This window comes from Bos grunniens, chromosome 19 (genome assembly GCF_055505025.1).
Source record: "Bos grunniens cultivar Pamir isolate PY7600 chromosome 19, Bosgru_T2T1.0, whole genome shotgun sequence".
NCBI classification, from domain to species: domain Eukaryota; kingdom Metazoa; phylum Chordata; class Mammalia; order Artiodactyla; family Bovidae; genus Bos; species Bos grunniens.
Genome location: NC_141183.1, coordinates 30,988,058 through 31,014,648, shown reverse-complemented (window position 1 = coordinate 31,014,648; position 26,591 = coordinate 30,988,058). Strand labels below are relative to the sequence as shown.

Below are 26,591 nucleotides of genomic sequence, written 5' to 3'. Positions count from 1 at the left end.
TAGACACAGACTAGTGGCTCTGTTTGGAGGGTGAAAACCAAAGTCACAGTGGAAATGCCCTGTTTGTAGTAGAAGCAGAGCACTCAGCCCAGGCTGGATTTTCTGATGCAAGATTATCATAAAAATTCTGTCAGCTTCTAACTTTCTGGTTTGTTTTTCTTTCCTCCTCTTTCTCACCACGTCTTCTTTTTTAAAAAGCAGACTTTATTTCTTTTTTTAGGGCATTTTTAGGTTCACAAGCAACATTGAACAGAGTTCCTATACACCACCTGCCCCTACCACCACTCACACAGTCTCCCCACCAGCTACCCCCACCGGAGTGGTCCATCTGTTACAAGTGATGAGTCTAGAGTCCACGACACATCATAACTGACACGTCGTAATCGCCTCGAGTCCAGGCTTACACTAGGGTTCATGCTCAGTGTTACGTATGCTGTGGATTCTGACAAATACATGATGGCATTTTTTGGTACCACACAGAGTAGTTTTGCTGCCCCCAAAATCATCTGTGCTCCACCCATTTATCTCTCTCCCCCTTAATCCCTACCAACCACCAATCTTTTCAATGTCTGCAGAGTTTTGCTTTCCCAGAATGCCATAGATTAGGAATCATACAATATGTAGCCTTTACATGAAATGTTTGTTATACTCATAGCTCAGACAGTAAAGAATCTATCTGGAGTGCAAGAGACTGAGTTTTATCCCTGGGTTGGAAAGATCCCCTGGAGAAAGGAATGCAACCCACTCCAGTATTCCTGCCTGGAAAATCCCATGGACAGAAGAGCCTGGTGGGCTACAGTCCATAAGGCTGCAAAGAGTTGAACACAACTGATTGACTAGCACTTGCTTTTTTTCTCATTTTCAGTCACTGTCTTCTCTGGTTAATCTTAAGAAGGCACCATGGAAGGGTACTCAGCTGGTCCTGGGCTCTCAGGGACAAAGATGTAAGCATTCCATGAGCCATTTGAGGGAAGGAGTCTGTAGAGTAAGTCTTATTGGAGCAGAGGCCCTTGAGGACAGATCCAGGAGCCCTAGGGACCCACGGATGGGATTCAAGGGCTCCAGGAATCTCTGACACCATAAGCGTTTGGTGTGGCAAGTGTGGTTTTCTCAGCACTTGGCCAAATACATATTTTAAAAAATTCTCTTGGTGGTAGTAACTCACCAAAAGCAGGGATTCTGAAAGAAGGCTCAGTGGTGACTGTTCACAGCCTTTCCACTTTAAGCCACTTAGGTCAACTCCGGGAAAACTAGAGGCAGGAAGAGAGGGATTAAGATGGAGCATGAATTGGGTCATTTGTAGAGACATGGATGGACTTAGAGTCTGTCATACAGAGTGAAGAAAGTCAGAAAAAGACAAATATCATCTATTAAGGCATATATATGGAAACTAGAAAAATGGTACCGACAACCCCATTTGCAGGGCAGGAATAGAGACGCAGACATAAAGAACCAACTTCTGGACACAGAGAGGTGGAAGGGGAGGGTGGGATGAGTCGGGAGAGTAGGACTGACATACACACTGCTGTGTGTAAAATAGCTGGCTAGTGGGACGCTGCTGTATATTACCTGGTGCTCTGTGATGACTTAGTGGGGTGGGGTGGGGCAGTGGGTGGGGGGTTCAGGACGGACAGGGTGTATACATATAACTGATTCACTTCATTGTACAGCAGAACCTAACACAACGCTGTAAAGCAATTATAGTCCAATAAAAAATGAAAAAAAAAATAGAATGGGGCGTTAAATGCTGTTCTCCCCAGGTGTATTTTTCTCCTTTTCGCTCACGCCCTGAAAGACCCAGTCTCCACTCTTCTCTGCACCCTGGGATTCTGAGCCTGAGGAATCTCACCGGGCTTACTTGCGGACTGGCGCCTGGCTGGGTTTGGTCCACAGGAGGCAGGGGAGATGGAAGACAAGAAGAGGGTGAGACCCATGAATTCCTCCTCTGCCTGCTCCCTGCTTTGTGGCCAGGGTCTAGAAGTGACTGGTGGCATTTCTTCCTGATCAAGGCTCTTCTGGGGCAGCCCTAGGGTGATACCAGTTTCCCTGTGGCTGGTCTCTGGGTACCTTGACATCTCTTTCTGGTCCCTCCTCCCTGCTCACACCTCTGAACCTAGACCTTCATGACACTCCCTCTGAACCATTTGGAGTGAATGTTTCCCACCAGGACACTAAATGAATCCCTCTGTCACACGCTGGGACATTTTGTTGCAAGACAGGTAACTGAGCATGAAACCCATGCTCCAGAATCAAACAGTCGGCTCTCAGGACACCCGTATCCAGATGTAACTTCCCTCCACAACTTAGGTCCTCCCTCCTGCAACAGTCATGTGTCTCAAGACCCTCTATCTTGAGTCAGAAGCCTCCTTCCCTCGGGGGAAAGGCAGACACAGCCCAGAATAAAGAAGTCTGTTTAGTTTCAGAGTATTTATACAAATCAGGAATAGAGACATGGTCTTGGAAGTAGGGGTGCTCTGTGGCAAGAGCTGGGCTTTTTAAGGGAGTGCCTCTTGAGCCCTGGAAGACTCAGGATCTGGTAAACTTGGAGGATAGAGTTTCTTCCATCAACCACAGTGCACGGTGATGTAAGAGAACTTTCCCAGACCTAACGCAGACACGGGGTAGTGGCAGAAGGGGACAGCAGAGCGTGTGATGGGCAGATGAGTGCAGGTCAGCTCCAGGAAGGGATCACAGGTAAGCCTCTGTGCTGAATCAAGCCCCAGAGGAGAACCCAGAATCCTGAGAGAATGCTCCCAAACCACAGAGAAAAGCAGCTAACTCATGTTTCAGGCAGAGTCCAAGAAGCCAGCAGTCCTCCAATGGATGTTCTCCAAGCTTGTGCAACCGAATCTCATGAAACAGGAATTATGAAGTGGTGGCTTCCTTAGGAAGTGAGCATCCCATGTAAATTCTCCCCTCTGAGTCTCTGGTGACATCAGGGAACATGAGAGTTTCCTGCCCCTCCAGGAGGGGGATGGTGGGGAGAAGGGCAGGTCAGGAGGCCTTATCACTGTTGGGATAAGGTCATATAGAGCGGAGCTGGGACTGGAGAGGTGTAGACACTCAGTCGCGCGTGTGGTGGGACCGGGGACCATGCACAAAGCCCAGATGGGAGGACCCGAGTTAGCCTGGAATTCCTGGATGGGCTGAGATGGATGGGGGCATTTTAGAGTCACTCTCCTCCCATCAACTCCTGACACCAGATCACTGTGGCCAGACTGGGTATTTTCCAGAAGTGATTATACACAATCTAGAAGCAACTTCAAGAGATGGAATGGTTCCATTTTTCTCCCATCATCCGAATGGTTGCAGTCCACGGGGTGCTGGGGTGCTGCAGTCCATGGGGTCACAAAGAGTCAGACACAACTGAGTGGCTGAACTGACTGAACTGAATCCGAATGGGAGGTTTACAGCTTTGTCAAGTTCCTCTGTAGAAAAACTAAAAGAGTTATTCTTTTGCTGGAGTTTATGACCATGACATTGATAAAGAGGGTTATCCAACTTTACCTGCAAAATCGGCACAATGAAAGCTTCTCCCTCCTTTTCCTCTGGGCCTCTAAATAGGTAGATCAAGAAGGGGTAGTACCTGAGTGTGCACTCCAGCGTAATGTCTTCAGTTTCATGTCAAACCAGCATCTCACCTATGCCTAAATTTTATGTCCTTTTTGTCTCGGTTACTTCACTAGATCCCAATCATTAAATGTGGTGATTTAAAGACATGAATTGGTTCAAGAGGGAGGGAATATGTGTATGCATATAGCTGATTCACTTTGCTGCACAGTGGAAACTAACACTTAATAATTGTAAAGCAATTATACTCCAAAAAAAAAAAAGACATGAATTTCAAAGTGCTGCCAAAAGGAGGTTGCCTTCCTAATTAAATATTTTTGGCTTCTTTGGTGGCTCTGACAGTAAAGAATCTGCCTGCAATGTAGGAGACTCAGATTCTATTCCTGAGTTGGAAAGATCCCCTGGAAAAAGGCATTCACTCCAGTATTCTTGCCTGAAGAATTCCATGGACAGAGGAACTAGGCAGGCTACAGTCCATGGGGTCACAAATAGTCGGACATGAGTAAGCGACTAACACACATATAACCATAATCTTCACCTCTCCTAAATCCAGTCATCCATATGGGCACACTTCGGTGGTTCCCAAATGGAAGAAAAGCAAGTGAAAGTCTTATCTGGGTTTATGTGGTGGTATTTGCCACCCAACTCCATAACTTCTGCAAAGACAGAAGCTCTAGCCTGGAATGTCCTTCCTGTCTTTTCCAAGCATCTGAATTCTGTAGCCCTCAATACTATAGAGGAGCCCTCCTCAACTCCCAGTCAGAGGAAATCTCATCCCTCCCAGCATTTCCACAGCATGTGACTGTTTAGCACACATTTCATCGTGTCTGTGCTCTTTCAAGCCTAGTCATCCCCACAAGATCACACATTTCTCAACAGCATTTTCATCTTTATATTCCTCCCAGAGTCCTTGATATGAGGCCTCTTCATTGGCAGGTGGTGGATTATTTGAGGAGAAAACATGAACAAATCCATCACACTGCCCCGTTCTACCCTGTTCAGGGTGTGTGTGCTCAGTCATGTCTGACTCTTTGTGACCCCAAGGACTCTAGCCCACCAGGCTCCCCTGTCCTTGTGATTTCCCAGGCAAGAATACTGGAATGGGTTGCCATTTCCATCTCCAGGGGATATGCCCGACCCAGGGAGGGAAGCCACATCTCTAAATCTGATGCATCGGCAGTCAGGCTCTTTACCACTAGTGCCACCTGGGAAGCCCTGTTTCTTTGCTTCTCCCTGTTGGACTGAAGCAAAAACTGTGGACCAGTGTCAGAGCAGGAGGAAACTCTAAAGAGAAGGAATAAGTTAGATACTTAACCCTTCAGAATCGTTTCCATTTAAGTGAGTTTCAACAGGATGAACTTGCTAGTCTTCCTTCTAGAAACTTTTTTTTTTTTTGCTTCCACTGAAAGTGCCATTATCTGCTTTAAAAATCAACATTTAAGTTTTGAAAATGGTCAAAGTGGAATCTCTGGATTTATACTACAAGCTCTTAGAGAACCAAAACTGTCTTTTCTTCCCCCTGATGCATTTGGCCTCATGTCCGGCAATTGTGGGTCTTCTGTAAATATTTGATGAAGTTTCCCAAAAAATGAAGGGAAGAATTCATTTTAATGCATATTTCACTCCATATGAAGCCAACCTATCAATGACTAAAATTTTACTTAACTTTTAGTATAGGTTCAATCTACAGGAGAAAAGACACAGAACTGAAAAATGGTCATTTTGGTTACTTTAAGCTAGTAGATTAGAATTATAACAACGGCAGTATTGAGAAAATAAACTAATAAAATGTGGTTGATTCTGTGGCCTTATATAGACACAGCTGAGTAGAATTGTTCTAGTGAATGATGGTTGGTGGATGATGACCATCTACTGTTTAATGGTTTCCAAACTAATGCTTAGAAGGAAAAGAGTGGTTTAGACCAGAATCCAAATAATAGAGTTCTCGGCCAATGCTACATGCACATGTTGATCTTGGATTAGTGATGCTGGTATATTAACAAGAAGGCTGAAAGATTATACTATCTCTGTGGGTTACATAAATAGATTTACACAGCTAATCTTTTTTTTTTTTAGAATAGTTACAGTAATATTATCTATATTGACCCTAAGGAAGGCATCGTGCTTGGAGTTGAGAGACCGGAATCGTTTTCTCAACTGGCTCATCCTCTGGGGACCTGCAGTTTTGTCCACCCTTCTATTGCTGTGTTTGCCGTGATAGCTAATCATATAAACATTTTTATTCCATTACCTCTTCTAGGTCTGAGGCTGTCTTGTTTATCTTTGAATTCCCAGGGCTTAACAGAGTGCCTGGCAGTGCAAATGCCCAATACATATTCAAGGAATGTGTTGAAATGAAGAGGAGTGGATAAGATCATTAATTTCTGCTTCTGAGGTTCTGAGATCCTCAAGATCAGAGAAATTCAACTTCCATAGAGTCTAAATTATGGATTCAAATACATGTTTTGGCGGGAAACCAGAGAGGGCGTTTAGTCTAAGTCCACCCCGTGAGGGAAGAGTGTAACAAATCAGCCTACAAGTCTTACCACCAGATGGGAACTCTTGTAGGTTTCCAGTGTGGAAGGTATCAGTCTCAACCAAGCAGTACTCATCTCATCATCTTTTTCCATAGGTTCTGGTACCTCTTCCTGTGGCTTTCCTAACCTCTCTTCATGACTCTCCTATTTCTCTTGTTTCTTAAGATTCTCTTTCTCAACTTGGGCTATCCCACCATATTTGTTTTTGCTTTAAACCATCTTAATATCTCTCCCACTTAAAAACAAAAAAAACAGACAGCTTTTGGAGTCCCACATTTCTATCTATCTTGGCCAAACTTCTTGAAAGTGTGGTCCATACTCATCATCTCTGTTTCCTCTCCTTTCCCTCTCTGTACTCACCTCCAACTATCATTTATCTCCATCACATCAGACATCAGAGTAGAAGCTCCTGCTAAACCCACGAGGGACTTGATCCTGAAACTAACAGAATTCTGGCTGCTGTCTCCCAGTTTCCTTCCCAGACTCAACCTCCTCCATAAAGTCTTTAAACCTGGCAATTCCTTAAAGCCCAGTTCTAAGTCCAGTTCTCTTCCCACTCTTGGGTGACCTTCATCAAGTGCCTCCCCTCACGAGGTTGGATTTCCTTGTGAAAACTGAGTAGGAAAGATGTTTCAGCGGCCTCTAGAGTCTTCTTCAGACTGTGCATTTAGGACATATTTTGTAGCCATAATCCAAAGATCATGCCCTTTTTCAAAGCATTGAATTAGTAGTCAACATGTAAAAGCTGGGAGATTTCACATAAACACTTAAGTTTCTGGATTCTTTAAAAACAGATTTGACAATATGGGGTGAGTAGCCCCACATGGCAACAATAGGTTGTTGCACAGCTGCATGGCTGTGCCAGTGGACGAGATCTGTGTCCTCGGGTGCCCAACACCCGCCCCCCACCCTGCCACACACACACTTTTGTGAAGCTGTTTGGCTCCTATGGACACTGAGTGTCTGGCCATGGCTTCAGTATAATAGTTCCTTGTGCTACTTCTTAGCCTGAACTATGATTCGTGTATTGTTGTTTAATGATTTATGAATTAATGGCTTGTTTCCCCAGGGACCCTATAATTACTTTGAGGCCAAGGTTCGTATCTTATAATAACGATAGTTAACACTTTAGAGCTCTTACCATATGCCAGGCACCATAACAAGCACTTTACATGTATTGACTCATTTAGCTGAACTTCTTTATTCCCCACAGCAGCTAGGAAAATGTACTGCATGTGGCTGCTGCCAAATGTAATTGTGGATGACTTCACGAACTATTTGGCAAGGAGTCAGGTTGGAGAGTTGGACCATAAAGAAAGCTGAGCCCTGAAGAACTGATGCTTTCAAACTGTGGTGCTGGAGAAGACTCTTGAGAGTCCCTTGGACTGTAAGGAGATCAAACCAGTCAATCATTGGAAGGGCTGATGCTCAAGCTGAAGCTCCAATACTTTGGCCACCTGATGTGAAGAGCCAACTTGTTAGAAAAGACCCTGATGCTGGGAAAGACTGAGGGCAGGAGGAGAAGGGGGCAACAGAGGATGAGCTAGTTGAATGGCATCACCGACTCAATGGACATGCTGCTGCTGCTGCTGCTGCTGCTGCTGCTAAGTCGCTTCAGTCGTGTCTGACTCTGTGCGACCCCACAGACGGCAGCCCACCAGGCTCCCCCGTCCCTGGGATTCTCCAAGCAAGAACACTGGAGTGGGTTGCCATTTCCTTCTCCAGTGCATGAAAGTGAAAAGTGAAAGTGAAGTCGCTCAGTCGTGTCCGACTCTTCTCGACCCCATGGACCGCAGCCCACCAGGCTCCTCCATCCATGGGATTTTCCAGGCAAGAGTACTGGAGTGGGGTGCCATTGCCTTCTCTGCAAAGGACAGGAGTTTGAGCAAACTCTGAAAGACCATGAAGGACAGGGAAGCCTGACATGCTACAGTCGCAAAGAGTTGGACACGACTGAGCAACTGAGCAACAACAAAGTGAAAATTCCCTCCTGTTCCTTTCCAATAAATAGCTACCTTTTAAAAAATTTATACCAGTATAAGTTAGTTTCACTTGTGTTAGAACTTTATATAACTAGATCATACACTGATTTTTATATTTCATATTTATATATTTTTTGTCAATGTTTTTGAGATTCATCTATGTTGTAATACACAGCTGTGGCTCATCTTTTTTTTATCATTGAGTAATATTCCCTTGTATGAATATACCACAATTATCCATCTGTTGGTAGACATCAGGCCTATTTCCAGTTTGGGGCTGCTATAAATAAGCTTCTAGGAATATTTCAGTGTAAATATTTTTGGTGAATATATAATTTTACCTTTAGTAATATCTAATCTCTTAGCATCTTCCAAGGATAGAATGAAAACATGCATGTGAAGCCATAACATGAGCCTCAGCACATAATCAATTCTGACAATTAATTTTATCTATTATCATTTTACAGGTAACTAAATCATGACTTTACTATGTATATAGAAAGAGTTAAGGTATCAACTCTTTGCTTTGTCTGCAAACAAAAACTAAAGTACGTGATTTCAGACTATTCTTTTCTTGAGATCATTTGAACTATTCAGATACTTACATCTGAATTATCTGGATAACATCTGCAGCTCAAATTCAAAGGGTATTCCAGTTTGACTTAAACTCAAGTCACACAAACACATGCAGAGTTGAAGGGCATGCAAAACCAGTCATTGAAAGAACTTGTTTATAAGAAGAACTAATACCGGTCTCATACCAGAAGCTCAGATAATTTTCTGGACTTAAAATGAATCTTACAGGATAATGTTTTGATAAGTTGAGTAGACGTGAATTAGGACCATGTGGGAGTATATTTTCCATAAAAGGGATTTGAATGTTTAAATATAATGGAAAAAAGATGCTTGGGGCAAATGCATTGAAGGCTTTGAGATATTCACAACTTGTCACAGTTGCATAAAGGCCAATACTGTTCAATTTCCCAACCAGTGACTAGAATGTCCTGCCCCACCTGCCACTTTGCTCATGCAGACAGGACAAAAACACACTTGCTATGTTGGTGGAAGAACAAAGTATGACATATTTCACCCTGTAAGTAACTCATCAGACACCTGCTTCTGTCCTTGGATCATCTACTTTTTTGCTGAACTTTTAATATTCCCATGTACCCTTTATTCTGGCAGGTTCTCTGAGGCAGGCAGGCTAATAGGTAACACAGGTCACTAGTCCTTTACCTGCTTTTGGAATGACCCTGTTGAAAGAATTATAGAAACTTACATTGTTCAATTTGCTATATGTCCATTACCTTGTTCTGACTATTATAATTACAGGAGATACCTATTCTACATATATGTGGCTTAATGGGTTAAGTGGGGTCTAATATAAGTAATTTCTTTTTTTTAATAAAAAAAAATTTGTTGTATACTTAATACAGAAATGATGCAGTTTAAAGATAGATTTTTTGCCCTCTCAGAACTTACTATTTAAAAGAAGAACTAACCACTTATTTAGTTTTGTGAATTATTTAATTTTTCTGAGCATAGCATGTCTTCATGTAAATTAGGGCAATAACAAAATAATAATAAAAATTCTTGCTCATAAAAAAATAAAAGAGTTAACTCACATAAATATAAACATTATTTAACCTAAGACATAATTTATGAAATTGTGTTTAAGATTTTCCTTTTTTCTTCATACCCATTGCTAAAAGTTCATGTTTTTGTAGATTTCCTCAAATTCCTATTTTTCTGTGAAATTTTCATATATCAATATTTTAGATCAAACGTATTATGCCTACTTTCACTGAATACATACTTTCTGATGCAATTGAAACTCTTTCAAATGTTATTTTTAATGACTATATGCCATTTAATTATATGTATCCATCAGGTCTTCTTTAAATATTTCACTATATTGAGTATTTAGGTTTGTTTTCTAGATTTCATTATTATTCATAAGGATCTTCTGCAATGCAGAAGCCCCCCGTTCAATTCCTGGGTCAGGAAAATCCACTGGAGAAGGGATAGGCTACCCACTCCAGCATTTTGGGGCTTCCCTTGTGGCTCAGCTGGTAAAGAATCCACTTGCAATGAGTCACAAAGAGTCAGACATGACTGAGCAACTTTCACTTTCACTTTTCATCTTCACGGTATTTCTGTGCTTTATGTTATATCTTTAGTCTCGTATCTCAGAGATATAATTAGGGGACTCAAACTGTCTGAGCACGTCAAGGCTGTTGGCATGCATACCAACTTGCTGTAAATGCCTACAGCAACAGTCACTTCTGTAAGTGAAAGTGCACGATGGGTACCACATCTTCACAGGCAACAGCTATTAGAGTGGAAAAGTCTTGGCTGGGGCTTCCCTGGTGGTCCAGAAATTAAGACTTCTTGTTTCTACTGCAGGGGGCGCAGGTTTGATCTCTAGTCAGAGAACGAAGAGCCCACATGACTTGCAGCATGACCAAAATAAATAAATACAATTTTTTTTTATTTAAAATAAGTCTTGGCTAATTTGATAACTGGAAAATGGTTTTGCATTGTTTAGAGTTTCCAGTTCTCTGATGAACTAGTTGAATGAACTAGTTTAGTTCATCATGAATGAACTAGTTAGAATGAAGTCTGATGAACTAGATGAATGAAGTTTAATAGTTTATTGGCCATCTCACATATGCTGCTATCATTTAGAAGGTCACCAATCTGTTCAACAAGTGTGGATGAAAATGTTACTCTGATAGCCAAAAATGATAACACTGTAAATGTCCATGAATGGATGTTAATAAACAAAACATGCTATAGCCATACAATAGAACATTATCATTCATTCATAAAAAGGAATGAGGTATTGATATACACTACAACATGGGTGGGTATTGTAAACGTCATGCCAAATGAAAAAGCCAGTGACAAAAGGTCACATACTATATGATTCTATTTACAGGAAATATGCAGAATGATTCAATCCATAGAAACAGATTGTAAACTAGTAACTTCCGTGGGCTGGAGGAAGAGAAGAATGGGAAGTTACAGAAAGTGGATATAGGTTTCTTTATAGTAGGTAGGTTTAGTCCTCAGTCGTGTCCGACTCTTGCAATCTCATGGACTATAGCCTGCCAGTCTCCTCTGCCCATGGGATTTCCCAGGCAAGAATATTGGCTTGGGTTGCCATTTCCTCCTCTAGAGGATCTTCTTAACCCAAGGATCAAACCTGGGTCTCCTGCACTGCAGGCAAACTCTTTACTGACTGAGTCACCAGGGAAGCCCCCAGGTTTCTTTAAGGGGTTATGCAAATGTTCTGAAATTTGGATAGTGGTGACTGTTGCACAATTTGTGAATATATATCATTAAAACCACAGGCTTGTACACATTTAAACATGAATTTCACAATGTGTGATTTATATACATCAATTTTTAAAAAGTTATTATGCACCAGGCATTAAGCTAGTTGTTGGGGATAACGTGTAGATTACACAGAACCTATAGTTTAGTGGAACAAGATACTCAATTATCTAAGTGCACAGAGTAAGTGCACATAACTAGGTCTTGCACTATTTTAAAAACCAAACAACCTCCTCAGACTAGCATGTGGAAGAACCATTAGAGGTAGGAATGTCCTCTGTGGATTTTTCATGGATTCTGTGATTTGGGTTTTTCGGGTTTTTTTAAGATTCAAATCCCTTTCAGTTATTCAAGCAGGGTGGTAGAGAATAAGATTAGGAAAGAAAATTACTTTCTCTTGTTTCTCAAACCATTATTGATTATTACCTTCTTGGTTATGGCTAAAGAGGAATATTGCACTGAACTCATTTACTTAATTCTTTAAAAAATATTTATTGGAGTATAGTTGCTTCGGTGGCTCAGCAGTAAAGAATCTGCCAGCAACGCAGGATATGCAGGTTCGATGCCTGGGTTGGGAAGATCCCCTGAAGGAGGAAATGGTGACCCAAGCCAGTATTCTTGCCTGGGAAATCCCACAGACAGAAGAGCCTAGCAGGCTACAGTCCACGGGATTACAAAGATTCAGACACAACTTAGCGACTTAACCACCACCCATAGCTGCTTCATAATGTTGTCTTAGCTTCTACTGTACGGCAAAGTGAATCAGCTACGCATATACATATATCCCCTCTTTTTTGGATTTCCTTCCCATTTAGGTCACCACAGAGCACTGAGTAGAGATTCATGTGCTATATAGCAGGTTCTCATTAGTTATCCATTTTATCATTCGCTTAAATTACACAGTAAAATCTGTAGAAAAACAGTGATTTTTATTTCTGGAGCATTGATCATGTGTTGGGCTGATTTATCTGAACGTACTGCAGCAAGGCTGTGCTGTAACCTCTAGGCAGAGCACATCTCATTATTTTGTAGTGCCCCACAAAGGTTTTCTGGAAAATGAGGTTGAGTTATGGCTGGTCCTGGAAGGCAGTGTAATTTTCATTTGCTGTCAGCAAGTGCTGGAGAATGAAGAGACACAAGGGCGCTATATTTTGTGTCCTACGAGACTGCCCTGCGATAAATGATCACCACACAGCCATGGCAGACTGAACCCATCAGTCACTGGAGAGTGGTATTGACAAGCACCCATCGCCCTGAAGCAGGGAGAGGGCTACAGTAACCTGTACGTTACAGCTCCTTTTAAGAACAGACCATTACCTTGTGATGGAAGTGGAGGAGGTAACAGTAACCATTACCACTTTGGAAACTTGCTGGGTGACCTGACATCAAGGAATGTTTCTTAGCCTGTTTGTGGAAAATACATCCCATGATACATCCTACCACCACAAGGAGTTGGTTACACAAATTAGGAATAGGGCTGAAAACATCTGGCTTCTTTGCGGGACTGTGAGGAGGTGGGTTTATTAGACAGAGAGCAGGGGTTCTGGGCTGCCTGTTTAGAAAACATCTTATTCACTTAGTTTCTCAAAACCATTAGGAGATACTCCCTGGAGGTAAGAGTTTTCTTAAAGGGTGCTGTCCCAATGCCAGCTGGCTCCACGGGTATTGTACTTCCCACTTCTTTCTGCTGGGAATGTGGTCCAGAGTCACAAGTGTTTCAGGCTTTTTTGATCTACAACATCACCACCCTTTCTATACTTGGTTGGTGCTTGAGATTCTTCCATGAAAAAGTCATTTATTTGTTCAAAAACAAACTTACGGTTACCAAAGGGGAAATGTTGGGAGGAGATAAATCAGGAGCTTGGGGTGAACATACCCACACATTACTATATGTAAGACAGGTAACCAACAAGGACGTGCTGTATAATATCAGGAACTCTACTCAATAGCCTCTATGAGAAAAGAATCTAAAGAAGAACAACTATATGTGTATGTATAACTGAATCACTTTGCTGTACAACACTGTAAATCAACTATAAATACTCCAACAAAATTCTATATGCCAACAAAATTTTATACTCCAATAAAATTAAAATATTTCAAAAAGTCATTCATTTGTGAATATCATTTCTCTGATCTTCCTTCAAAATGCAAATATTAATAATTTAACAAGAATGAAGTTTTCAGACCCCTTTTCTTAAAGCAAGTGTGCTCTGTTGCTCAGTCATGTTTGACTCTTTGCGACCCCATGGACTGTAGCCCATCAGGCTCCTCTGTCCACGGGATTCTCCAGGCAAGAATATGGGAGTGGATTGCCATTTCCTCCTCCAGGGGATCTTCCCGATCCAGGGATCGAACCTAATCTGGCAGGTTCAAGCCTGCATTGGCAGGCAGATTCGAGGAATCTGAGGTCTGGAAAGCAATGAACGTGGAGATGGGAGGAAGGTGTCAGGGGAAGGAGGGGTGGAGCACCCCAAAGGAATGAGGCTTTGTTTCCATTCCTTTGGCTGAGCCCCCCCAGATTCCTTCCATTTGAAAGAAGATGGATGGACAGGTGTGACCTTCTCGGGGTGGAAGGAGAACTGGGTGGAGACCTGGGCAGCTCCCACTTTCCCAGCCACACCTCGGGAAGGACTGCAGGCAGGTTCCAGATCCACCCAGAAAATGTTGAAAGGCATGGGCCCCTGTGGATCAAAGGGAACCTCCCTTGTTTGTTTTCACCTAAGGTAATGGAGCGGTTCCCACACCCTTTCCCAGAGCTATTCTGAATTCTTAATTCCTTCACCAGCTCAGATAATCATCCATTTGACCCCCGTTTCAAGGATTAGAACTCACGAGATGAAAGGCTCTCCGCATTTCAGAATGAGTACCGTCATCAGGGAGATTGGTTTCATTCTTGCTTTAGTTTTACTACCTAAAACACATGTATTCACTTTACACACATTAGGAACAAAACAAACATCAGTTAAATGGACGAAAATACCATCACCTTGAGATAAATATGATTGACATTTTGAAGCAAAACTTTAAGACTATTTTTCTAGGCACACATACATTGTCTCAGAATGGAATGGTTTATAGATTACTTTGCAACATCATTCTCTCAGCTTTTTATGGACATATTTGATGTGAAATACATATCAACATCATCTTATTAAGAGGTATCTATTGTACCTTGATTTAAATATATTTAATCAATTCCATACTGCTGCATGGGGCTTCTCTGGTGGCTCAGTCAGTAAAGAGTCTGTCTGCAATGCAGAAGACCTGGGGTTTGATCCCTGCATCGAGAAGATCCCCTGGAGAAGGAAATGGCAACCCACTCCAGTATTCTTGCCTGGGAAACCCCATGGACAGAGGGGCCTGGCAGCCTACAGTCCATGGAGTCGCAAGAGTTGGACACAACCGAGTGACTAAACTTACCTACCTACCTATACTGCTGAATAATTAGGTTTCCTTTCTCTGCTTCTCTTCCTCCCTCCTTTCCTTCCTTCCCTCTTTCCAATTATCTATTTATGTATCTACATATCTGTGTATCTATCTATTATCTTCTTCAGTTGCTAAGTTGTGTCTGACTCTTTTGAGACCCCATGGACTATAACCCACCAGCCTCCTCTGTCCATGGGATTCTCCAGGCAAGAATACAGGAGTGGGTTGCCATTTCCTCCTCCAAGTAATCTTCCCAGACCAGGGATCAAAGCTGTGTCAACTGCATTGGTATTCTTTACCACTGAGCCACCTGGGAAGCCCCACTTAACTTCTATCTATCATCTATCTATTTCTATTGCTATTATAAATTGAGCTGCAAAAAGCATTCTTGAACATAAATTATATGGGCACATCATTACTATTTCCCTAGAAATGAGATTTCTAGATAAAATGATGCATTGAAGGCCCTTAATGTATTCTACATCTTTTACCTGCTCTTCATCAGAGTACAAGTATCCCCTTTCTCACTGTTTAGGACAGTGGTTTTTAATCGTCATTACTCATTGAAATCATCTGGGGAGATTTCAGAAAAATGACAAATGCCTGGGCTGTACCACAGAGGAATTAGAGCAAAGTCTCCAGGTGAGGGGTCTTAGCATTCATATCCTTAAAAGGCTGTCACTATGCAATTCTCACGCACAGCCAGGGTTAAGGAGGTGACTGGTTCAGGGGCTTTTCTTTCCCCTGCTCTGTGTCCACAGCAGACATCACCAACAGAAACATTCCTTCTTTTGAGCTCACGACTCCCATCCTGCTCAGCACAAGGCCACTAACAAACGACAGGCTTCCAGCCGAGAAGGAGTTGTTCAGGTTTTCTCTGACTTCACTGATTTTTGCCTAGTTATCCCATCAACAGTTATGTCCCTGAAGGACATAAGATTGAAGGCCGAAGGACAAGGGGATGACAGAAGATGAGATGGTTGGATGGCATCACCAACTCAATGGACATGAGTTTGAGCAAACTCTGGGAGTTGGTGAAGGACAGGGAAGCCCAGCGTGCTGTAGTCCATGGGATCACAAAGAGTCGGACACAACCTAGCAACTGAACAACAGCAATCCCATCTGTTGCTGAAAGCAGAGGATGTTAAAACTTCTTAGGCACGACTATGGAATTATCTATTTCTCCTTTAATTTGATTCTATCACTTTATTTTTGTAACTTCAAGCTCAGTCATTAGGTACATACTCATTAACGAGTCATGTTTTCCTGATAAATTTACTCTTTTATTATTACAGAATATTTCTCTTAATCACTTGCTATTTTCCCGGTTTGATTTCTCTGTATGATGTATTTTATGCCATGCCTTCACCAAATTGATTTGTTTTTATTCATTATTAATTTAGCTGGATAATTTTTCTCCCAAAATTTGGAGGATGGGTAGGTAGAGTAGGAAAGAATATAGAGTGCCTTTGAGGGCTTCCATTGCTGCGATTTCTCTTTATTTCTTCCACATGGATGATAGCTTTTAATTGATGAAACAATTCTTTAGTTACTGTCTCAACTTTACTACCTTACGGAATATAGCACAGGGGAGGAAAACTTTTATAATAATCACTTTTCCTCTGTAGATTTTTTTTCCCTCTCTAGATCCTGGAGATAGTATCCTACCATTCTTTTTTTTTTTTTTTTTAATTATTTATTTTATTTTTTGCTCTGCTGGATCCTCCTTGCTTTGTGCAGCCTTTCTCCAGTTGCGGGGGCTGGGGGCTATTCTTCATCGTGCACATGGGTTTCTCATTGAGGTGGTTTCTCTTGTTCCAGAGCACAGCTCTAGGGTGCACGGGCTTCAGTAGATTCGGCTCATGGGCTTAGTAGCTCCATGACATGTTGAATCTTCCACAACCAGGGATGAAACCTGTGTCCTCTACCCTGGCAGGTGGATTCTTATTCACTGAACAATCAGGGAAGTCCCTATCCTGTCATTCTTGAAATAAGGACTTTTACCATAGGGTCTCTGTGTGGCTTTCTTATACATTTTTTTTTAATTACTATTTTCTAAGACCTTGTTCTCTGAAGCTGCACATCTACTCTAGCATGAGAACACTTGCTTCTCTGATTCCTTGGATGACATTTAAAAGGGAGTTCTAACAGAATGGATTGTGTATTTGTGTTGACTCTTCCTGTCTATATGGTGAAAACCCCAGTTGACACTAGTTTGAGTTTGTATTCTATTTGCTGGAAAAACCAAAGATCATGATGATGATAATGAGCCCCCACATAGACCATCTCTTCACTGCGGTCCTTTTTAATGTCGCACGTTGCTTCTGAGGCATGATGGTCTGCCGGTTTCAACAGCATCCCAGTCAAAGAGAGTGACGTTAAATCAGGAGAGCTCCATTTCTTCATCTGAGGACCTGCAGGCACCAAGCGCCAAGGAACCCTGTGTCAATGGGACACTTGAGAAGTTTGGCTTCTTCTCTGAGTCATTGCTAATGACTGTGCTAATCCCTTCGCCTCCCTGTGGTTAGTTTCACAGCAGTTGGGAAGATGAGACCATATCAAAACTCCCCATTGAGTTCTGACAAATGTTTACACTTATGTAACCACCGGGCTTCCCAAGTGGTACCAGTGGTAGCATCTGCCAATGCAGGAGACATAAGAGATGCAGGTTCAATCCCTGGGTCAGGAAGATCCCCTGGAGAAGGAAATGGCAGCCCACTCCAGTATTTCTTGCCTGAAAAATTCCATGGACAGAGGAGTCTGGTGGGCTACAGTCCAAGGGGTCACGAGAGTCGAACACGACTATGTGATGACGCATGCAAAGGGACTTAGAGCACAACCACCAACTCAATCAAGATAGAGACTATTCCATTATTCTATAAAATTTTCTTCATGCTCATTCCAAGTCAGTATCCTAGGTACCCCTCACTCTTCCCCCAAGACAGCCATGATCTCTGCAGTTCATTATAGCTGTAGTTTGCCTCTTCTATTATAGAACTTGATTTAAGGAGACTGATACAGTATGTTTACCCTTGGGCATATGTGGGTGTCTGGGCCCTGGTTCTGTGTGGGTTTGGGGGGCAATCATTCACGCTCTTTTCTTTATTGTTACCCCTGTTGTTTCTGCCAGGTAATGTTCCACTGGGCTTCCCATGTGGCACTTGTGGTAAAGAACCTGGCTGCCAATGCAGGAGACTTAAGAGATGCGGGTTCAATCCCTGGGGAGGCTGGTGGGCTACAGTCCATAGGGTCGCAAAGAGTTGGACACAACTGAAGGGACTTAGCACGCAGACTAGACTCCAGACTCCAATGTTCATTGTGTGAATATGCCATTCATTTGTTTATATTGTTTATTTACTAATATGTATTTATTTACTTTATTTACAAACATAGAGAACATAGGAATGTCTTCTACATTTGTGAGCTCCCTAAAGGCAGCCATTGCACCTCACATTGAACATAGAATATAGTGATTGCTCAGTTAATGTGTTTTGAACAAATGAATGAATGGAAATGGGGACAGCTTAGGGGACAATAGTCTGCATCTCTGTTGGTCACAACTGTGGAGATGCACAGAAGAGGTGGATCTAGAAAACAGCAGTCCACGGAGACAATGCCAGGTGGGTGTAACTGTTGATGTCATTTCTACTCCTCTTGGGCAGAGCCCTCAAATGGACCTAGCCTTTTCCTGAGTTGGAATCTGGGGTGCAGGAAGGAAATGTGGGGAGAGATGAGATGAATTGGTGGAAATAAAGGAATGAGATAAAAACCAAAGGGAGCATCTGATGAAGGAAATCATTTTAGATGTAATCCCAAGTCTCAGATCCAATTCTTCATACTCATGTCACCTTGAATGAGTGATTTAGTCACCACAGAACTCCACTTACTCCTACATAAACACAGAAGATTGGACGAGATGAGGTCCAAGAGTCCTTTCATTCTAAGATGCTATAAAACTTACTTTATATGGATGAACAAGAGAAAGAAACTGACCATATACTTTCAAAGCTCTACCCACAGGACAAGGATGACTGTTTCTTGTGAAAGGAGTTGGTTTTAGTGGGCATGTCCCAAGATTCCTGATCTTAGGGTCTCTGTGTGAAGCTCTGACCCTGGGCTATTGTTCATCTGGCATTGGGTTGGGAGGGGGCGATGTTCAGTGCTGGGCAATGCTGGGTCAAAACTGGAGGTCAGAGTCCATAGGTCAGGACACAGGACACAGGAGAGTGGGCCAGGTAGGCAGGCTCCTATCTCGGATGCAGGGAGAGTTTGTTTCTGCAGAGGTGCAGAAAGAGGGCGATCGCAAGACACAGAAATTATCTGGCTAGTTTACATTCTGTTCACTTCTGTCTGATGAGAATTAGGTTTTTCCCTTAACAAACAGCAGTATCTGATCCCTAGTCCTCGTTTCTCAGTTTTATAGAACATCCATTACTGGAAGTGGACGCTAATAAAAGCCTCTGGCAAATTCAGGTGTTTATTATGGAAACTGTATTTAAATCTGATTGAAACTGAGACAACAGGACACTTTTTCCTCTGTGCCTTGTTACCTCTCAGGTAACATTCCAAGGGCTTACGGGAGGATCTTAGTAACAAGGGGTCATTTCTACCATTTCAATTAGCACTTATCTAATTCCAGCCCTGGTTTCCTTCCCAGGTGGGAAAAAAAAATTGTGATTTGAGTCTGTCAGGGCTTCCTAGGTGGCACTAGTGGTAAAGAACCCGCTTACCACTTCAGGAGATGCAACAGACAAAAGTTCCATCCCTGGGTTGGGAAGATCCCCTGGAGGAGGAAACGGCATCCCCTCCAGTATTCTTGCCTAGAAAATCCCATGGACAGAGGAGCCTGGTAGGCTACAGTCCAGGGGGCCGAAAAGAGTTGGACAGGACTGAGTGAGTGAGCGTGCGCGCGCCTGCGCGTGCGCGCGTGCGCACGCGCACGCACACACACACACACACACACACAGAAACAGAGTCTATAGACTCTAAGCCTCAGAGATGGTTGCATCCTTGTGGACAGCAGAGCCTGCATTTTGTGGGGCTTGGCTGCTTCTGAGGGTCAGAAGTCCTTGCTGTGGTTGCTGGAATTTCACCCAGTCTGTGGGCTACTCTTCAGTCTGTTATTACATCTCAGGAAATTTCATAGAAAGCTGTGTCTGTGGTGTCTGCAGTTTTTCTAGTATTTTTTTTTTTTGGACTGTGGTTAATACCCTTGAGAGTCATAAAATATATTTTTAAAAATGCACCTTCAGAATGGACTAAATGAATTAGGCATGCTAAGTCACTTCAGTCGTGTCTGACTCTTTGTTACCTCATGGTCTGTAGCCCATCAGGCTCCTCTGACCATGGGATTCTCCAGGCAAGAATACTGGAGTGGGTTGCCATGTCCTCCTCCAGGGGATCTTCCTGACCTGGGAATTGAACCCACTTCTCCTGCGGCTCCTGCATTGCAGGTGGATTCTTTACCGCTGAGCCACTGGGGAAGCCCAAGTGAATCACTTAATAATAGCTTATTAATGTTTTTACAGTACTGAACTTGCTGTAATAATGGATTGAACACTGAATTCTAAGCATCCGTGTGAATGTAGGCATTTGGTCCTCAGAGGACTTCTGGAGCAGGAGGCACTGACACCCACCACTGACTGGCTGTGCGCCATCACTTAGCTTCTCTGTGCTCTAGGGTCCTCGTCTGTAAAGTGAAGGGGTTGGAGGCCGTTGTTCTGAGGCTTCAAGTTCTGTGTCTAGCCAAGACGCTGGGCTCGAATGACTGCAGGATCACTGTGCCAAGAGTAATCTTGGAGAGAACAAAAAAGGAGAATACAAAGATGAAGAGGAAGCTGTCATAAATTCTGGGGAGCTAAGGGGTGTGTGTGTGTGTTTGTGTAGCAAGCTGGCGGGAAAAGACTAAAACAGGAAATAATTACTAAAGTTCTTTCCCTTCTTTTTTGCCTTTGCCTTGGGACAGACAAGTACCTTCCTCTCACCTGCTGTATCTTGATTTCTGCTCTAGGAGTCCTCAGGAGTCAAATTAGGGAAACATTTAAGTCCAGTACTCATGAAAGATCAAGAAGAACAGATGCATGCTAGTTCACAACCACTATAATTCAGCCAAAACTATAAAAAAATAAAAATAAAGTGTTAGGTGATCACTCCTAGCTACATGTTAGCAACAGAAAAAAGGAACAAGAGAACACAGAAAGGAGCTAAGAATAAATATTCAATATGAAAATGAAATAGTTGAAATAAGGCAAGCAACAGATTAAACAAATAGCAGAGGGACTTCCCTGGGGATCCAGGGGTTAAGAATCTGCCTTCCACTGCAGAGGACCCCAGTTTAACCCCTGGGGCAAGGAACTAAGATCCAACTCCAGCTCTGTAAATTTTCATCCAACTCCAGCTCTGTGCAGGACTCTTCCTCCCATCTTATACGTGGAGAAACTGAAACTTTCTGTTCCTTGAATATAAATTTACTCTTGTGTGTATGTATGTGTGTGTGTGTGTGTGTGCGTGCCTGCACGCTCAGTCACGTCTGACTCTCTGCGACCCCATGGCCTGGCTGCTCTGCCCATGATATTTTCCAGGCAAAAATACTGGAGTGGATTGTCATTTTCTTCTCCAGGGGATCTTCCCAACCCAGGGTTTGAATTCACATCTCCTGCATTGGCAGGCTATTCTTTACCTGGGAAGCCCTAAGATCCCACATGCCACGGGACAACTAAGCCCATGTGCCGTAACTAGAGAAGCCCCCATGTGCCAGAGCGAAAACCTCACATGCGCCAACTAAGATCCAATGCAGCCAAACCAATTTGTTGTTGCTATTCAGTCACTCAGTCGTGTCCGCCTCTTTGTGATGCCATGGACTGCAGCACACCAGACTTCCCGGTCCTTCACTGTCTCCCAGAGCCAAAGGAATAAATATTAAAAAACAGGAAGCACTGATGTCTCTAGGGCATCAGGTATGTGACTAATCACCATAATGGAGCATCACCAGCATCTGTTTAGGAAACACACACAAGAACAGATTATTTCTTATGTGCAGAAAAGACAGACCCTCCATGATCAGTGTCCCTCCTGCCTCTATCTTTTCCCTCTCTTCTGTCTCTTCTTTCCTTTCCCTCCTTGACTGTTTGACCGTGCATACATGCTCAGCTGTGTCTGTCTCTTTGCAACCCCATGGATTATAGCCCACCAGGCTCCTTTAACCATGGGATTCTCCGAGCAGGAATACTGAGTGGGTTGCCATGCCCTCCTCCAGGGGATCTTCCCAACCCAGGAATTGAACCCGTGTCTCCTATGGCTCCTGCATGGCAGGTGGATTCTTTACTTACTGAGCCATCTGGATCACCCTTTCCCCTTCTTACCTCCCTCCCAAACCTCCAGACTCTGCTGGCTACTGCTACTCGGAGGGTGCCATCGTGGAGAATGCCCTTAGGGAAAAGCAAATTATTCAGTCTTTGTTCCAGGGACATCACGTTGCATTTTGTTTGGGTAATTTATATTTTAGAGCACACGTGTGAGTTTTCTATGTGGAATTTAAGAACCCAACTGAGCCCCTTCCCTCGGAGCCAAATTGGCATTTATTTCCTGCTTTCTGAACGGGTTTCTGGGCTTGAGGATGGGGGACCTCTCCCAGATGGCAGCACTTGGATTTAAAAGAATTTTCTGCCGAGAGATCAGTTCCAGACTTGCCCGACTATTAGAGCTCACGGGGAGCAAGGAGCGGAAGGTGGTAATTTGCTAAGAAAGGAAGGAAAAACAATAATATTTATTTGATTACATTTTCTCATGTTCTAGTGGGGGGTAAATTACAGGCCTAATGACTTCAGTGTTGAGGGTTTGCCGTGAACAAAGCTTCCTAAGGCGGTGAGAGCTTTGGAGTTAAAGGGAACTCAGCGGAGAGGAAGTACTGTCCCCACTAGCGTTTCACACAAGACGAGCGTTTCCAATAACACTTCTGGGCTCCAAGCACCCTTTTCCTGCTCTCCTAACACTGACTACAAATGAATAATAAAAAGGGGGGGGGGTGGAAATTTGTGAGTTTTTAATAAGGGGGATGGGGGCTTTCCAGGTAGGAGAGTTGGTAAAGAATCCACCTGCCAATTCAAGAGACCCAAGAGATGAGGGCTCGATCTCTGGGTCGGGAAGATCCTGTGGAAGAGGAAATGGCACCCCACTCCAGTATTTTTGCCTGGGAAATCCCATGGACAGAGGAGTCCGACTGGCGATGGGGTCACAGAGTCGGGCAGGACTGAAAAGGCACAAAGGCAATGAGGGGAATAACACAATTCAATCGTGTTTCAGAGACCTTTCATTATTGGTAAATTTTCATCCAACTCCAGCTCTGTGCAGGATACTTATTCCCATCTTATACGTGGAGAAACTGAGGCTTTCTGTTCCTTGAATATAAATTTACTTTTTTTTTTTCCCCAACTTGAACTTGGTACAAGTGTCTCCTATTTTTTTCTAAAGACAGAATTCCTTAGCCTTGCCAAAATAGTTCCAGACCCCTCTTTAAAAAGACTCTCCAGGCCCACGAAGGCAGGAGGCACCCTGAGGCTCAAGCCAGTCTCGACATCCGGGAAAGCCACTGGCCAAGGGGGCTAATAGTGTCCCCAGAGCTTGGCTCACCCTCCCAGACCTTGCCGCCCTGCCCTGCCTGCTGACTCAGCTGACTTTTGAGACGTGGCCAATTCAGGTTTGAACCCAGATCATCTCCCAGCGCAATGATCTCAAGAGAGATTATTCCCCACTTCAAATTTTTCATCCCTCACCCTTCACATAAGGCAAATTGCTTCTCCCTGGCTGTGTTTGTGGTATACCCCAGCTCCCAGCCCACAGGGGAGCACGTGACTTTATCTTAATGAACGACTAGATTTCTCACTTTTTTTTTTAAAGAATAAAGATGAGGGCTAGAACAGGCTCACCGAGATCAGGGTAGCGTAGGTTGGAATTTCCTCCGCAGCGGAAGGAAGGTCTCACCTTTTTCTGCAAAGCCGAATCCTGCCCTGTGTTAATGATCCAGGGAGATAAACACAACAGCAGAAAGAACGCTGGATTAAAAAAAAAAAAAATCCTTGTGGCTGAAAATCTCAACTCCACCACTTAATATCTGTGTGACCCTGAGACGTTCACTTGGCCGCTCTGAGTCATGTAAATACTACCTTTTCTGCCTCCTTCCTGATGCTGAAAGAATTGAAAGGAGGCCAGACATTAAAAAAAAAAAAAAAAAACAGAAAAAGATTTTAAAAGTAGACAGCAGCCTCTAACATAAAGCTGTATTATCTCTGCTGTTGTCGTTATTAAGACTCTATTCAACAACATAGATTTCTCTCTAAATTTCCTTAAGGAGACTAATACTTAAAAATCTTTTGAAAATCGCTTCTTTGTCAGTAGCAATCCCCACCTCCATGACTCCCTGGCAGCGTCTGTACAGAGGAATATCAGAGGGGTCTTTATCACTGGGAGATTTGGGGGGAATTTCTAATTTGTGGGACTAACCGAGAATAAGATCAGAGGCTTCTTCCTTCTCGGCAGGAGGCACACGCTCAGCAAACCCAGCCAACAATCTTCAGATGAATCGGTCCCGGTGACCAGGTATTTGTGAGAGGTTAATTGAAGGTACATTCCATATTTTCACGGATTCTCAACCCAGGGACTTGATTGCACTTGGCTCAAGCCTCCAAGTTTTCATCTCCCGTCTGCTTGCACTCATCGGATGATAAAATGCCATCCCGCTATTACTGGCATTCGACCTTTAAATGGCAAAGAGCCGCTTTGTCATCAGAGAGAGTCGTGAAGAGCCATAACGGAGGAGATGGCGTTAGAATGCTAACACGTCTAACGCCGCTGCATTGCAAAGCCTCATGGACCCAACGTCTCCTGACGGGAAACACGCACCTTTCCCTCTGAAGAAGCCCTTTGCTGCAGTGCTGTGCCATTTATTGAGAGCTGGCTATGGGGCCATCCATTCACAAGCTTCCCGCTTTCCAATTTAGACTTAAAACTTCCTTTTCCTTATGATTCCACCCCCTTCCTCGGTTCGAGATGTAAACACTAATCATTTATAGCTGATTGCCGGTTGCACACTACATGCGTGGTGCTGCCTCCTTGGGTTATTTGAGATGTCCCCGATCGTGGACACCGAACATTCTCTGGCGCGTGAACGTTCTCTGTAAGATTAGTCCGCCAGGAGTTAAAAGCACATCTCAGTCAGCAAATCGCTGGGCAACACTGCCAAACCACTTAACCTTTCTGAGTCTCTGCTTCCAGAGCCATCAAGTGGAAGGGGTTTAAGAGCATCGCCTCACCTTGTAATGGGAGTGTTCTCAAGGAACCACTAATGCTATGCCTTATAAAACAAGTAGAAAACTAGGAAGCATAATGTGCAGCCTTGATCTTAAGTTTCCCTCCAGGGCTATGGGGAGGAGTGGAAGGGGCGGGAGAAGGAGGAAGAAGTGGGCTCTCAAGGAAGGCTGGAGGGACCCAGGATTTCTGTGTTCCACTTCAAACAGCAGAATCCTTTTACAGGTTTGCATGCCAGAAATCAATAGGTAGTATTTCCAGCATGAGAGGCAACAGGAAAGGAGACAGACTCAGCAGTTCCAGCCTTCCTGATTCAAGCCAGGTTCCCCGAGATCTCCGGATTCAGAGTGACACTGCCGCTCATTATTTGTCAACCCCTCTTCCTGTCCTTGGTCACCATCACCGCCTTCCTGCCACACTCCCTGATAATCCTTCCATGACAAGCATTGTCACTAAGGGGGCATCTTTAGGAGACAGTGAGTTCATTGTCATCAAGTCAGCACCTTTAGAAACTTTGCTTGAGGCCCCAGTGTTTAATTTAAACCTGTCTTTAAATTTGCCACAGTGAAATTAATTTAACCTTCAATTGTTAAATGAATGCATAAAAATGCAGTTACTAAATGTGCACAAGTTAGGAAGGTAGGAGATAAAAAGCTGTAAGAAGTGACCTATACAAAGAACAACTTGTGACTGCTAAGGGGGAAGACGGGTGGGGAAGGGAAGGATTAGGAGTTTGGAATTAGCAGATGCAAACTATTATATACAGAATGGATAAACAACAAGGCACTACTGTAGAGCACAGGGAACTATATTTAATATCCTGTGATAAACCAGAATGGAAAAGAATATGAAAAGGAATACATATGTGTATAACTGAGTCATTTTGCTGTACAGCAGAAATTAGGCACAGCATTGTAAATCAACTATACTTCAAGAAAAAAAAAATCTTAAAAAGAAAAAGAGTAAGGCTACCAGGCAGAAAATAATTCAGACATTAGCTGAAACCCTACATAAGTTCAGGGGGTCACAAAAAGTTGGACATGACTGAGTACACACACACACATGATGTAAGTCAAGACTGACTGTGATGGCACAGACTGTCAACCTGCAGGGTTTTAGAGAAGATGTGGGAGAGTTGGCAAGACAGCTTTTGCAAGTAACTGAGAATTGAAGCAAGCCTTCTAGATGGAGAAAAATGGGATGGGGCAGGTGGGGGAGGGGCTGAAGAAGTCATTACAGGGTGGGCAGGGTGGCCACAGGTGCAGAGAAGACAAGGGGCTGGTGTGTGTTGGTGGGGACACTGAGGCAGATGAAGATGGAGGGAAGATGGTGCTGCTTGGTGACCTGGACCCAAGGTTACAGGGAACTTGAAAGTAAAGCTGACTGCCTTATTTTACATAAAATGTTTTGTCCAAGAGGTTGAAGGCAAGTG

General features: G+C 43.3%; 1 long non-coding RNA gene across 1 annotated transcript; it reads right to left on the bottom strand.

Annotated features, from left to right (window-relative positions):
• Nucleotides 1–2,412: 2,412 nt before the first annotated feature.
• LOC147351990 (uncharacterized) lies at nt 2,413–21,312 on the bottom strand. The gene is made up of 2 exons (XR_015146910.1): nt 14,264–21,312; nt 2,413–3,439 (listed from the first exon to the last, which is right to left on the bottom strand). It is a non-coding gene; the product is annotated as an uncharacterized LOC147351990 (long non-coding RNA).
• Nucleotides 21,313–26,591: the final 5,279 nt, after the last annotated feature.